We start from the raw sequence: 15,170 nt of genomic DNA on the forward strand, positions 1-15,170 counted from the left end.
AGGCAGACCAAGGGTCTTAGGGTTAACCCCCCCCCCAAAAAAAAAAACGAAACTGAAGAGAGAAGCAGTTCTTGAGTCTTATTTTATAGATTTATTTTTCGTGTCATTAAGCAATAACGGGAGGAGTTGTTATGGAGACCGCGTAAATGAAACTAAAGCCCAGTCACTGCAGCCATTGGTCCACTCCGCATTGGTGACCCTTGACCTTTAACCCCAGTGGGTTCTGTCAGCAAAAGGGCGTTTCCATTCAGACCGAAGGTCTGCACCAGGGAAGCCTTTTCTGTGGATTTGGGAGGGGCGCTGGGGCCTGGGGTTAGGGGGGAGGGACAAATTGGGAAGGACAAATTTTCAAAGGGCAATCCACAGTGTTCCACGCGATCCTTTTAATTTAATGCTTGAATTCATAATTTCTGGATCGTTCTGGAGATGCCACCAGTGCGCAGTGAGGATGACGCAGGGTTTATGGTTTATGGTTTTAAGAGAAGGACCGGCTTTGGTTACACGGTTGTGTTGGTTCACGGTTCTTGATGCTGTAATTGCTCATTATCACTTTTCATTACCGCTGCTCTAAAGGAGAAGAAATAAAGCAACAGCATCCGATACACACGTCACCTTGTTTCTGGACCATTCCTGTCAATGGGGACCTGTTATGGAAAATGAATAAATAAATAAAAACATTATTTGATCTCGCAGGAAGTGCTAAACTGACGCTTCTGGGTTAACATGGGTCAGAAAATGGTCGGGTTTGTTCTTCATGCAGAAGCTCTGCGTGCGTGTGTGTGTGTGTGTGCTCGTGCACATGTGTGTGTGTGTGTGTGCGCTCGTGCACGTGTGTGTGTGTGTGCGTGTGTGTGTGTGTGTGTGTGTGCCCGTGTGTGTGTGTGTGTGTGTGCGTTCGTGTGACACACTCGGGTCCTCTGTCTCTAGTTGGAGACGTTTCAGGTCTGAATATTGGAGGGAAAATCTGGAGAAATCTCTCCCCTGATTTCAGAGATTTCCAGACCGCCTCAGAACGGTTCTGCTGTCGCCACGGCGAGGCTGACCTCTAGGAATGGAGGGAAGAGGATTTCCCCTCTTTTTAGGAAGTCCGCTACCCCCACTGACTCCCCCCACTCCCACCCCCACCTCCTCCTCACCTGCTCCCTGCCTGGGCTGCCATTATGGGAAATCCCTCTCGAATGGGGAGTTCCAGTGTCTTCCATAGGCCGAGCTCCACAGCCAAGCAAGCCAAGCAGGCCAAACCCTAAAAAAGTCCCTCCAGAATGGAGCAGGACTTCTCAGCCCTTCTGGATAGTATTATTTTTTTAAATCTGACTCTCTTCCATTGTTTAAGAATATTTCTGTTTTATTTTGGCCCACTGAGTCAGCAGGTGGCAGGGGCTGTGGGGGTTGGGGTTGGGGGTTGGGGGTTGGGGTGGGGCGGTGTCCGGCAGCACCTGGACTGTATTTTGGGTTGTGCTGTCTGGGACCGGGGACCTCCCTGACCGGGACGGGCCCTACCCTCGCTCTCCAGACATCGGACACACGTCCGCACACACACACACATCCGCGCACACACACACATCCGCACACACACACACGTCCGCGCACACACACACATCCGCACACACACACACGTCCGCACACACACACACACGTCCGCACACACACACACGCGCCTCCGCGCACACACACGCGCGCCTCCGCACGGGGGGGGCTGGTTTTACGCCGCTGTGGAGCTCTGTGCCGTAAGACGGGGGCTCGTTCCATGAAGTTCGCCCGCTCTTCTTAAACTGCGAGGGTGGGAGGGAGGGGCTGAGCTGTTGAATTTAAATAAAAACTATGTTTGCAATAACGGCTGTGGATGTGTAAATCAATGTGGGGGGGTGGTTGGGGGGTGTGGGGGGGTGGGGGGGCGGTGTGGGGGTGTGGGGGGGTGGTTGGGCAGTGATTTGGACTGGGACCTTCACCTGGGATCTTACACTCTGAGCCTGTGGCAAAGAAATGCTTTGTAAGTATGAGCACCTTTATCTACATTTATCAGTCATGTTCATAATAATAATAATAATAATAATAGTAATAATAATAATGCATATATAGTGAGTCTCCTCGCATACGCCATGTTGAGGTGATGCTGTAGTACAGTACTGTGATGTCTGATGTTAAACCTGTACCGGCCAGTGATTTGGAATTTGGGGACGACTTGTTCTAGCAGCTTTATTTATTTATGGGTTGGTTGGTTGGTTGTGGTGGTTGATGGCGGGTGGGCGGTAACGGTTTCTGCGCTGTGGAAGCATTTTCCTGGAGCCCTGCCGCAGCGAGGGTCGGGTCGGGCCGGACCGGGACGGGTTGGGACGGGCCGGGGTGGAGATAGGCTTCTGCCCTGCTGTTCATTTTGGGCACGGTAGGACCCTGCCAGCAACACGGTCACTCTGACCTTCTACTTCGGTCACTCCGCTAAAAAACAGCCCCCCCCCGCACCTGCCCCATCACAGGGGTGCACGGTTAAATGAACAGCTTCGACTTCCTGTAAGGAGCGTGACAACAGGTCCTCTGCTACTTCTGTTAGATTTTTTTAAAAATATGTTTTTTTTCCCCCTTAATTTTCATGTTATTTGAAATTGGTCCACTAGGGGGCAGACCAGGGCTGAGATTTCTTTTCTTTCTCCCCTCTGTCCATCGAACGTAATTGTTTTTGCTGAGATGGAGCAAACTTCAGAGGTTTTTTTTTTTGCTTTGCTAACTAAGAGGTAGCGCTGCCTGATCACGGGCGTGTAAGGACGGGCGTCGGCGTCTTCGGGTGGCAAGAACATAAGAAGCGAGACGACCCCTTAGCGATGAGGCCGAACCCTGTGCACCTGGTTTCCCCTCGCCCCTGTGTGGGGATCTCCGCCGGTTTCACCCTCGCTTGGGCTGCTAAACGCTCCCCGGCACGCCGACAGGAAGCTCAGATTCACAAAGACGTGCTGAATGGGTTGAACTTGGTGGCAGGACTCGAGGCGTATGTCCTGTAGCTCGGGTGCCAGAGCCGTAATGGACGCCGTGCAAATGGGTGGAGGCTGCCATTGCCTAAGGCCACCTCGGCTCCAGCAGGAGCCATAATGGACGGCGTGAAAACGGGTGGAAACTGCCTAATGCCACCTCGGCTCCAGCAGGAGCCATAATGGACGCCTTGGAGATTGCCACTGCCTAATGCCTCCTCAGCTCTGCCTGTGCAGTGGTCAGTTTTGGCTTTTCTTTTCGGCCTAGCGTGGGGTGTGCAGTGGACCTCAGGTGCACCCCCTTTAACCCCCTTTTTTGACCAAGGCCATGGGAAAATGAAACCGCTTCGGGGATGCCAGGTATGACGAAACTCTGCATTGCATTTTTGGAATGGCCTCTGGACTATGGAGAGAGATCTGTAGAGCTGCCCACACAGACTTCGGGTGGTTTCTTTACTTTCATGCATACATATACGCATGCGCTCGTGTGCCTGCGTGCGTGTGTGTACGTGTGCGCTTGTGTGCCTGTGTACGTGTGTGCGTGCGTGTGTGCAGGCTTAAGTGCCGTCCACTTTCTCCTGTACCTCTCATTCACTGCATCTTTTTCTAAACCTATCCAGAGAGCAGGGAAGGGACAACTGTCTCTTCTCTAAGGTTAATTTGCTTTTTCAGCAGTTCACTCCTGTGGCCTGCAGGGGGGGCTCTGTGTTCTCGGCCGGGGTTGTCTGACTGATCGTGACCAGGTATTTCCCAAACAAGCCAGCCGGCACCTCGAGCGCGTGCGCGCGCGCGCGCACACCCGCACGCTCGCGGAAAATAATCCGCGAGACGCAGGAAACGGAGAAGCCGCGTCCGTGCCCAGTGTGTGATGGAGGGCAGGAATGACGGACCTTACAGAACTGAAACCGGTGCTGCTTAATCGGGAGGAGGAGGGCCTCGTTCAGTCTGCGAACTTGGAGGTTTTCCGTCCTGGTCAGCCTAGCCAGAAGCCTGCCCTTATTTGACCAATACAGAACAGGGGGAAAGCCCTCAAATCTTGCTTCTACTTCCCTATTCAAGAGCAAACGTTTGTGCCCCCTCTCATCGTTGAACCTGTAAATACAGGATTGCATCAGCGAACATCAACCGTTGCTTTAGCTGCAATACGCGTGAATTAACTCGCTGGCCAAGCACCAGCAACACGGTGTGTTGCAACGATTTGTTTTCACAGTTCATATCATTATGATGCAGTTTGTGTTAAGCATCGCGCGCAGAGGTACACCAGCAGTGGTCCGAGCCGTAACTGAAGCCACAGAGATACCCAGACCTCTTTCTGTGGCGGCGCGTAACTGGCGGGAACAGACCGTCCAAATGAGCAGGCTTAGCAGCAGCCTACTGTACACCCTTTTGACCTTTCCGCACGAACACCGCACACTGCAGAACCTTGTGTTCAGGCGCAGAGGATTCCAACCCGGGTTCTGAGAGCCGAATGTGGTTGACTGCCCTGGAGAGGCACGATTTTAAAGGGGGGGGGGGCATTTCGGTTTAGAAACCCCTATGGGTGATGGTATATTCAAACATTGCCATGGTATTTGTTCAGCTGAATAGGCTACATTGCTTTGTTCATCTTTGAAAGACATAACGACAGTTTTTAGAAATGGCTGGGTGGATTGAACTATCGCATAAGACTTTTGTGACGTCGCTTCACAAATATGCAGCGTGGGCATTGCCGAGCGCAACCCCAAGTTTTTTTTGTTGGGAAAAAATCGAATAAAAAATCGTCGCTGAAATGCCCCTGACTGTGTGGCAATGGAGACGAGCGTTCACCAGCGTTGAGTGTAAACAGTGACTGGAGCAAGGCATTCTGTGAACGAGGAAAACCAATACAATCGGGAGAAACTGAGCAATTATCTGTGGGGTAAATTAAAACAGAGACCCGATAAGCGCAAACAATAGTGTGAAAAATGCGAAACCGTCGTGTGTTCTGCACCGGGACTCGTGGTCCTGCGCGAGAGCGATTCACATACTGGTGCAGCAAAGCTTGCATGTAAACAAGAAGCCTGAATGTTCTCACAGAATAATACATTAAGAAAAGGAACTTTTTCTTCTCTTTCATAAAAAGTACCCTCCGCCCACTCATGTACAATGCTGAGAATAGAATCAGCACTGCGAGGCCTGCTATATATAGCAGCCAGTGAGTGTTAGCATGTCAACTTCGGGGGGGGGGGGGGGGGGGGGGGGGGGGGGGGGGGGGGGGGGGGGGGGGGGGGGGGGGGGGGGGGGGGGAGGTTGGGGTGTAGCACGGAGAAGTGGCTGCCGCACGTGTAATTGTTGTGGATATACAGATTGCTCTCAATATGTGTTTTCATTTCAATAATGAACAAATTCCAATGTTTTTTTGTTGTTTTGTTCCAGTGATGTTTTATGCATCGAGTAACGCATAACGCATACATGTCAAATAATTTCTTTTGGCAACGATGGTGAATGGATGCGCAGTATCGCGGAAATACATCCAGCTGCTTGTTTTTTTATTTATTAATTTTTTTTATATTAGCCTACAGTGGACCAGTGGGGCAGCATTTGCGAACGACACCGTGGTGGTTTTACACGTTTAATATTTCCGTTTTCTGCTGGAACGGGTGATGAATATTTTGAATACTTTGTCGTTGTTGTAGTTCTTGATAGTAGTATTATATTTAGCCCCCCCCCCCCTCAAAATATCACTGCTGTCAATTTATTTTTAACATTTCATATCTCGTGAAGAGAGTATAAATAGCTCCTCAGTTCTGAATCGAAGACGCTGGTGCAGCAAACCGTGTCTTTATTTGTTAGGGGGAAGACTTAAAGCCTTGTTATGTAATATAGCATGTGAGGGGCGCGGGGGGAGGGGCAGGGGGAGGGGAGGGAGGGAGGGAGGGAGGGAGGGGAGGGGAGGGGAGGGTGGGGGGCAAAACGGGTTGGGGGGGGGGGTTATGAGAATCATGCAGTGTAGTCCATACCCCGCGCTCCATAAACTCATCACGAGGACGCGCTGTACGGCCAGCATTCGGTGCAGCGCTGCACGACGCAAGCTCATTTCATTTGAAATAAATAACTGTGGGCTATTATCCAATGTACGTTACATGAAGCGGGAGCGAGTACCTCTAACATTCGTGTACACGCGCATTCAAACGCGAAACCATTCAGACCCCGAATAGGGATTTAATGAATGAACGAATGGTTGGCTGGATGGATGGATGGATGGATGGATGGATATGGTTCGTTTAAGAGAAAGAAATTATTTATCTCATTCACTCGTTTGGCTGTTAATTGAGAAACGCACACGCCCAATTAAAAAAAAAAACGGGCGCTGCGCAGCGGGTACATGTGACAAAGGCAGCGCACCCGTCCGTTCATAAATATTCACCGGTTCTATTCATGCAGACGGTTCTAGGGGTGGCTATTGTGCAGCGGCACTGAACCACGTGGTTCTGCGCGGGGAGGGCGATGGGGGTGATTCTATAAATAGCTCTATAGCTCGGCTGCCATTGACATCATTTAGGTAAGAGAAATGGAAAAATAAACAGAGATCGAGGGGAGGGGGAGCAGTATTCTTAATCTGAGCCTGAAATTCAAACAACCCCCTTCCACCATTACTCCTGTGCATTTTCACGGGAGTATGCTACGAAAACAAGTGTCCGTTTCCTAGAACGTCCTGTGTGTCACCCGATAGAAGGAATGGAAACGGGAACACGGACGGAAAAGACATCAAACAAATAAAAAAACGCGTGTATACACACAGGCTGTCGTGAATGTATAACGAAAACCAAAGACAAATATTTTGATGCTTTCATCAATGGAAAGAGAGCGTGACATATGTAATGCGTAATAATATTGACTCGTGGCGCGAGGTAGTTTTTGTCTTTTATCAGGTGTACTGCTTCCTCTACAACTACCCTTTTAAAACAGCCAGATGGGTGGGGTGGCTCGTGTGTTTTTTTCTTTCTGTAGTGGATGGGGGGAACACTGTGTTTCCACGGCCGGGTGAGCGGTAACATTCAAGCTGGCCTTGGCACCAGACGCCGAATGCCTCGTGACTTTTGATCACGCCGAGTGACGCGTCTTGTCCCGTTTTTCTCAGTGGTCTCCCATTCACAAAGCCTGTACTCTTCACAGTAACGCGTGTCCATCGTTTGGCGTTTAAAGGGATATTGTTGGCCGTTAGTAATAAAATCGAACCTGGTTGTTTGGTTTTACTTGTTTAGGCTCCATCATGTACAATGCGTTGCTGCTTCTCCTTGTTATATGATTGAACAGGTCTGTAAAACTGATATTTTATGCATAATATTCAATGCGGAGTATAATTAAAATGTATTTGTTGCGATAAACATTTTTGGTGAGCCATTTGATTTGTGTGATTTTTATAAAACGGAGGTAGTTTAGTACGAAACATCTCTATCGTTGCAGTTGTTACATATGCTTACGTTAGCAAGCGAGATGAAAAATGATGACGACATTTAATTCCACTCTTTCATGCAATCATGGCGTTTTTGTAGAATTACTTAGTCAAGCCTAGCTTTTATAAAAATCTGACAATTGGATCTAAAACCACATGGCGATCAGTTATTTTAAACTTTTAACAGTTTTTTCAATACAACTTAAATACCTTTGCTTGCCTCCTTGCATAAGTACACGTCATTCATTAAATTCAGTATAAATAATAATAACAATAATCATTTTAAAGTGTTTTGACAGTGCATTGGTGGACCTGATTTACGCAACTGATGTTGCCGTTACCTTATGTCCTGTGATATTTAAGGGCCCGAGAATCATAAGTCTATCGATCCATTCAGTGAAAAGACCTTTAAACACACACACACACACACACACACACATCAACTCAATATATTTGTAATACATAATAATCATATAATAATTTCAGAATCATCCATATATAAACTATTCTCCTATTTTTCTTAACTGATTGAATCTAGTTTGTTTGAGAATGACCAGATTTATGTTCATTTTAATTAATTTAAATGAATTCCTTATCAAAATCTGTTTATTTAAATAAAACCAAGTTGATGTGCTTGCTTAATTCCAATGAATGCCTTGCATATTTTTTTCTGTGTGCACAAGCAATTATAGTGGTTGTAATACGAGATCAGGTTTTGGATGTTTTGGCATTTGTTTTAACTAAGAACAATCTAGTATCTTGACAGGTCTTTAGATATATCTTGAGAGCAATTGACTAGCATGGTGTAGTAGGAGACTATGACCTACAAGTCACATGGTTCTTAGATGTGATGCACTTCATAACATATTTGTTAATATTTTAAATTAATGAGATAGTTGCCTTTTTATCTGTTTTATGTCCCACAATTTTCAACTGCTGCACTCAGCAAAGATGGTGCTGTCATGTTGCTTACCTATGGCCTACGGGGCGTCCTCACGTTCGTATTGCATGTCTGCGTCAATTACAGTCGCGTTTTGTGCTGGCAGTGTGGGATGCAGTCGATGAAGTCCTGTGAACAGTGTTGGCACAGCCTGACTGCATGAGAAAGTCCAGGCTCCGACTGCAGGGCTGCGCAGTGCTCCTGCGCAGCACATCGCCACTGCGTCGGTACGGAACTTTTGAGGGGCCGGTTGTTCGCTTGTCGGCAAGGCTATTCTGAGAATGATTTCCTTTCTTTCGCGCACTGCGATCGTTCCTCAGGCCACCGCACATGTGAGGGCAGCTGCTGGCTCGTTCGCACTGTGCCATTCCTTCCTGTTTCATCACAAAGTAAAAAGAAATGTCCAATGTTGTCAATCTTTGTCAGCTGCTGTTTCTTTCATGCAACTTTTCCTGAAATAGTTTTGCCTTTTCTTTTTATATGATTCACTCCTCTTTTTGATTCTTATCTCTGCTGTTTAATTCAGAGCCATTCCCCTTTAGTCCCTCTTCAAGACTTGTATGTCTTCTTCAATACATTTGGAAAATATTACATATAAACTTATTAACTGTGATACCGTGCTCTTTTGTCTCTTAATCTCCATCTTCCCAGTTTTTCATACTACTGCAAACACTTTGTTCTCAGTTTTCTTTAGCAGTTGTTTAGGGTGCTTCCCTGGCCCAATTTACTGAAAAGGTTCTCCTGTCTGTTCAGTGCTCTCTCTCTGCTGGGGTACCCCAAGGCTATATCTTGGGCCCGCTTTTGTGTTCTGTGAATACTTTTGTGCTCTCTGAGTTCCTCATTTTCTGACCATGGCCTCATTTATGGCTTACAGGCAGTTTTCTTTTTTTCTCTCCTGGCTGATTATAGTTTCTTTCTCAGGTTTCAGCATGTCTGTTAGACAGTTTCGTTCAGCATGTCTGTCAGACAGTTTCCCCTCATGCGTTATCTGCATCTTATAACTGACTGTCCTAAATTGCTTCCTGTTACTCCATCTCCTTCGGTCAACCGCTCCTTCTCACTGGAAACTGTTACCTTTCTCACTACTGCACTTAAAAAAAAAAAAAATGTTTATTTAACCAGGAGGATAGTCACATTGAGGTTGACATCTCCATTGCAAGTGAGCTCTGGAAGCCTATATGCTTTTGGACTGTGGGAGGAAACCGGAGGAGTGGTGTCCAGAGGAGGCCCACACGAACGCGGGGAGAACACGCCAACTCCAGGTCGGGAGGATCCAGCCGGTTGAGACTCAAGTACACACGAGTCTGTCCGTCTCTCACATGTCGTGCGCAACGTCTTATCCAAGCTTTGTTCAATTCCTGCTCGTTTATACACTTGAGTATCTTGTCTTCATTCACGCTTTCTCCATTCCTCACGATCCTTCCATTCGTGTCCTGCTGCTGTGTTTACATGTGTTTGGGGGGGAAAAAAAGGTAAAATAATCTACAGGTAAATATGTTTATGATACTTATCCAGTACTGAGTTACACCAGTGCAGAACCTTCAGATCTCTGTCGGGGTTAGCCCAGAACCTGATGATATATCAGTGGACATTGTGACTAGGCTCCAGTGCCAGATGGAGGTTTTTGTAAGGGAATGTAAAACCGTTGTGACAAATGCTTACATAAGTAGTATTTATGAACCAAACTTTTGAGAAGCATGTTCAGGTGGTCAGCTTGAACTGAATCTAACGTATAGATCTTGTAGTATGAGTAAGTATTGGCCAGTTTGCCACATTGCCTCTGAATTACAAGTGCCATTTCACAATGTGTGCAAATATTATTTAGGGGAGAATAAAAACAGGAGTTTTCTTCCTTGAGATTTTAGCAGTAGGCCTATAAAGCAGGATTTAGAAGGTCGAAGAATCCATTGTTCATGTACTGACTCAACGTCCACAACCTCACTCCACGGGGACCCCTGCTGTGGCCTGAATGCTGTGACACGGGCTAGCATTAGCAGAAAGCGTTTGATGCGAACCATTTTGTCTGATTAGGTGTGATTAGATGTGATTCCAGTGCTAGTTTGTACTTGGTAGGATTCTTGCTTGCTGAACAAGCTTACTCTACAGGGTTGGAGTCCTGATCGATGTGGTCACTTCTGGCACTACGATCCTTACTTCACTCTAGTGTTTCTTTTGCACCTCTACATCATGAACCTATGCACTTGTTGTACGTCGCTCTGGATAAGAGCGTCTGCTAAATGCCTATAATGTAATGTAATGTAATAACATTGTAGCACCTGTGTTAACCTAGCCTTCCTCCTGTTGTGTTTATACTGAATTTGATGGACACACACACGTACATGCAGACACACACACGTGTATACCCAGCTCATCAGCTTGTTTCTGATCTGGATTGGTGTCATTTCTTACATTCAGTCTTTTCACTTCATCTTGTGTATCGTGTTCTTGGTATGTTCCAGATTGTAAATGCCAAATTTTCTACATAGCTCAGGGAACGAAAGACTTCATGGGTTAGGAGTTGTTGTTGAGTGCCATAATGCTACAAATAGTCTGTGTATGCAGACAGGGACATAGGGTCAGATCCAGTTTTGCGGTCGGCACAATCCACTTTGTATAGATATTACATTGCATTAAAATTCCATATTCCGTGTGACATTTGAAAATTTAGCTTTCAGTATGAATCTCGAGGCTGGTGAAAAGGCGGGAGACACTGTCGTGTCCGCGCTTCAAAAAGTCTCCTTTGCCTCTGAAGTTGACCTCTGTGACGTCAGATCTATAGTCTGTCGAGTCATTTCAGTTGCTTTTACGTTTCTACCCGAACATACAAAAGTGATGCAAAAATAATTGTATTGTGTAGTAAATGGCAATGGATTCGCACATCATGGCTACGCCCCCAATTCGTGATTTTGGACAAGGAAATCTAACACACGACGCAGCCCCCTGTTCTTTCCGTCCTCAAGTCACCGCAAATTCCCGGTTGCCTCCGGTTACATGCAGACCTCCCGTTATTAGTTACTGTGTGTTAACGCCCAGGTGCAGACATAGGAACATACGCGTGCTCTTCGTGGCAATACGTGGTATTGTTTAACGCCACGAACGGGTCTCCTATTACAATGCACTGCAGTGTCTACAGACTTCCCTCCAAAGCGAAAATGCGGTGACTTTGTAACACGATTTTGGAAAGAGGGGAGAAAAAAAAACAAAAGTGCTCGAGTGTCACGAGGACAAAATGTGCTGCTGAGTACTGTACTTTGTGTCCACGGAGCAAAGTCCTCCGCGAGAGCAATATTCAACAGTTCACCTTAGAGATTACAGCACATCCTACGAGATGCTAAAGATCTTGATCAAGTCGTGTGTAGACTGTGTACGAATAAGTATGTTTATAATAATTATTAAAATTTCTGCGTCCATCTTCTGTTGCTTTCTTGATTTTGGTCTAATCATACGGCTTTGGATCAAATGGTAATTTGTACAAGCTCGTGGGAATCTGTACTTTGTATTACTTTTGACAGCGGTGTTTTTGATTGGCATACTCACTTCATAGGCTACTTGTCCACATAAAACTGAGCTTGTAGATCAAATCTGTCTCTAAAAGAAAAATGGCAATGTCAGTTAAAAACCCCTAAATGAACGTCATTATAATCAAAATTTTAATCATATTATGCTGCCAAAAATGAAAACGCGAATACATCGCGTCTCCGTTATTGTGACAACGGAAACTCCTCAAGTCGTTTTCTACGTAACTTTTAAGGATTATTAGAAATACGTCTTGTTCTGAAATCGGGCACACGTATCGCTTGCATGTATGATTGCGTTTCGGGTCGTTCTATCCGCCGGTGCCTTCTCTTATTCTTTTGGCTCGTGCGTGTCTCTGGCTGTCTGTCTGTCTGTCTGCTCTCGTACGCCGGCTGCCCGGCCAGGACGCTGTCGTGCTCAGCCGCTCAAAAGCGAAGAGGGTTATACGGGGAAAGGTTCTGCACCGCCACTGCAGTCAGCTGGAACTGTGCGTTATTTTTAGCACAAGAGGGGTGTGGAGAAAATGCAAGCCCTGTCTTGCAATCGAATTCATTTATGTTTCACATCCCCCCGCCCTTCGCATATAGCCTGTGCTCCCGGTGTTCTCCGCTCGTTCCGATTTATTTATTTATTTATTTATTTATTTATTGTTCGGTATCAGGACTTGGGGGTGAAAAATCGAGTATTTTTAATGGCCGATTATCAATGCTTACCCCTTCTCTCTCCAGTTCACCCCCTCCCCTACCCCAACCCCAACCGCCCCGCCCTCTCTCCTTGCCAGCTGAATTAATTTGATACTATTTTTGAGAGTCAGTGTTTCTAAGGGATACCTAATGACGCAATGACGTCAATGCAGGTCAATAGCACACAGGCAGAACGGGCTGGCGGCGGAGACGGGCTGGAGCGGAGAAGCACGGTTTTGAAAGCCCGGCGCACGGTTGAATTTCCACACTAAACACGGAGCCTCCTGCTTACCCTTTGTGTGTTCTGTATACACTAAAATGCGGGAAAACACGTATATATTTAAACCCCCGTCGCACAAAGGTACACAGTCGCTTAGCATTTCACCCTCTTGTCCGAATTACTTCTACGGTGTGTGAATATGAACTCACTCGGAGTCCCCAAATACCTCAAAGCACAAAAACAAGGGACTACCTACTCTATTTTCGCGAATTAAATATTTCTTTTCGACCAATGCACACCATCTGAAACACAGAAGCATAGCGAGGCGCGTTGTTGGAACAGTGAATGTATACATATACTGTGGGTGGAATGGTTTTTTTTTTTTTACATCTTTTTTTTAATCCGCTCGCTCGTGTGTACACTGGTCTTCGAAATCTTCCCCGTCTGATTCCCGCTTCTAACTGGCAACACAAAATATTTAGTCTCAGGCGGAAGACCGTTAGCTACACACTGCGTTAACCTTTATTTCTTCTTGACGCGAGACTTAGTCTATCCCGTTTTTTTATCCTCTCCTTTCAATTCTTGCAAAACGCTTCCCATTAAGACAACAATTACACTTTGTGCAAGGAAACTGACAGACAAGTGAGATGTTTCAGAAGGTAGGTGCATTATTATTTTTTTGCCAGCGTGAATTGTGACTTGGTGTTGGGGAAACTTTGATTTGTAGCAGTGCATGTATACCTAGCTTTGCCAATGGGCTTAGCGTCCCATTCACACAGAAGAAGCTTTTAAGGCGAACTCATTTTTGGGTAAACTTGATACATTACAGATTTGTTGTGCAGTTTATATATTCATGCCTTCGGTCCCGTTACACATCACAACGAGAACAATCAAGTCTATTTCGAACTAGAATCGGGATAATTTGCATCACTGCTAATTGCTAAAAGTGTGTCCACACTCTTGACAGCCCAGCTGCCGTAGGCTGACGATCAAATGCATTCCACAGTTCGTGCATTCTTTTTCCATTTGGAAACACAAAGGACAGTGCTGCATGTACAACTAAGAACATTTAATGCCTGCATAGTTTATGAAAAAATACAATCCGCACATGCACATAGCTGGAGACGGGAGAGCAGGCTGCGGTAATGCGTGGGTGTGTTCACGTGCCGGGGATTCTCTCATTTCTTTGCCAATCTGTTGGGATGCCTAGAAACAGGCGCTGTACCCAGACCTGGGAGAAAGAGAGAGGGGTGCAGCGATGGCAACCTTTCTTCGCAAAGTTACCCGCCAAAAATATTAAAACCTTGATCCACAGGTAACCGTATAAGGGAAAATGCTCTTTAAAGGTTTTGGTATTGTGCGCCTGATGTGACTTGTTGCGCTCGCTTGATGAATGTTCACGGGGTTAACACCAATTAAATCAATGAATAGGCTACGTGAAAAACTAGCCGATCATGAAAGCTCAGTTATAACGTGTGTCCTCGTGCCCCGTTCTCGCATTATGAATTTATATTTTTTAGTTGTATTAGGCTAACTTAACACACAGTACTACCACCAGAACTAAGTTGTCAGTATTGCAACGTTATGGTCATAATTTTCAGTAGTTGTTATAGTTATTAGTTGTTGTATTTATTAAAACAACAACAACAACAACAAAACTAATTACAATAATCACTGCAGTCGTCAGTATTTAAATAATGGCTACAGCTCTTAATAATAAGTTATATTTAAAAAGCTACGTGGTTTGTGTTCTTTAATCTATGTAACCTTTGACCCCCAAACCCCATTCCCAACCCCAGAAAAAGCGCAACTTTGCTCGAGCCTTCCTAGCGTTTCAGCACCACGGAGAGCAGCACATCGCTGTCCACAGGGCCTCCTCCACCCTTCGGGATCCCGAAATTCGCACGTGAAGAAGCGGCAGGAACCCGGGGTACACCACACACAAAACAAGCCGTCTGTACATTCGCCGGCGGTACGCTTATGTAAATGAGCAAAATTACACCTTAACAGCAGTTTTGTCGCCGTTTTCTGGACGTTGGTAGGCATCCATTTTGACGTAATTTTTAAAACAATTTCCATTTATTTTCCTTAACGTTTTTATGATCCCTGTTATGTCGTTAAATGATCCCAAGAGGACCCACTCCTACCCTAACAGGCCTTCGTTTTCAACATAGATAGGTAAGATAACCTAGTTGTAGGGACGAGTCTGCAGCAAAATGAAATAAAAGTTTCTCTGAGATTATTGAATTTTTTCCAACCTGTTGAACACACACAGTGTGTCCTCCATTTATACATGACACATTTCCCTTCCCCATTCTAATGAAGTTTTGGTAAGGCATCTCTGGTAACTGCCATACCGTTGAAGGTTTACTTGGATAAGGAACAAAGATGTCCCAAATGGAATAAACACCAGCAATGGCGTATCGTCTGTATCGAC

Source organism: Anguilla anguilla, chromosome 16, assembly GCF_013347855.1.
Source record: "Anguilla anguilla isolate fAngAng1 chromosome 16, fAngAng1.pri, whole genome shotgun sequence".
NCBI lineage: Eukaryota > Metazoa > Chordata > Actinopteri > Anguilliformes > Anguillidae > Anguilla > Anguilla anguilla.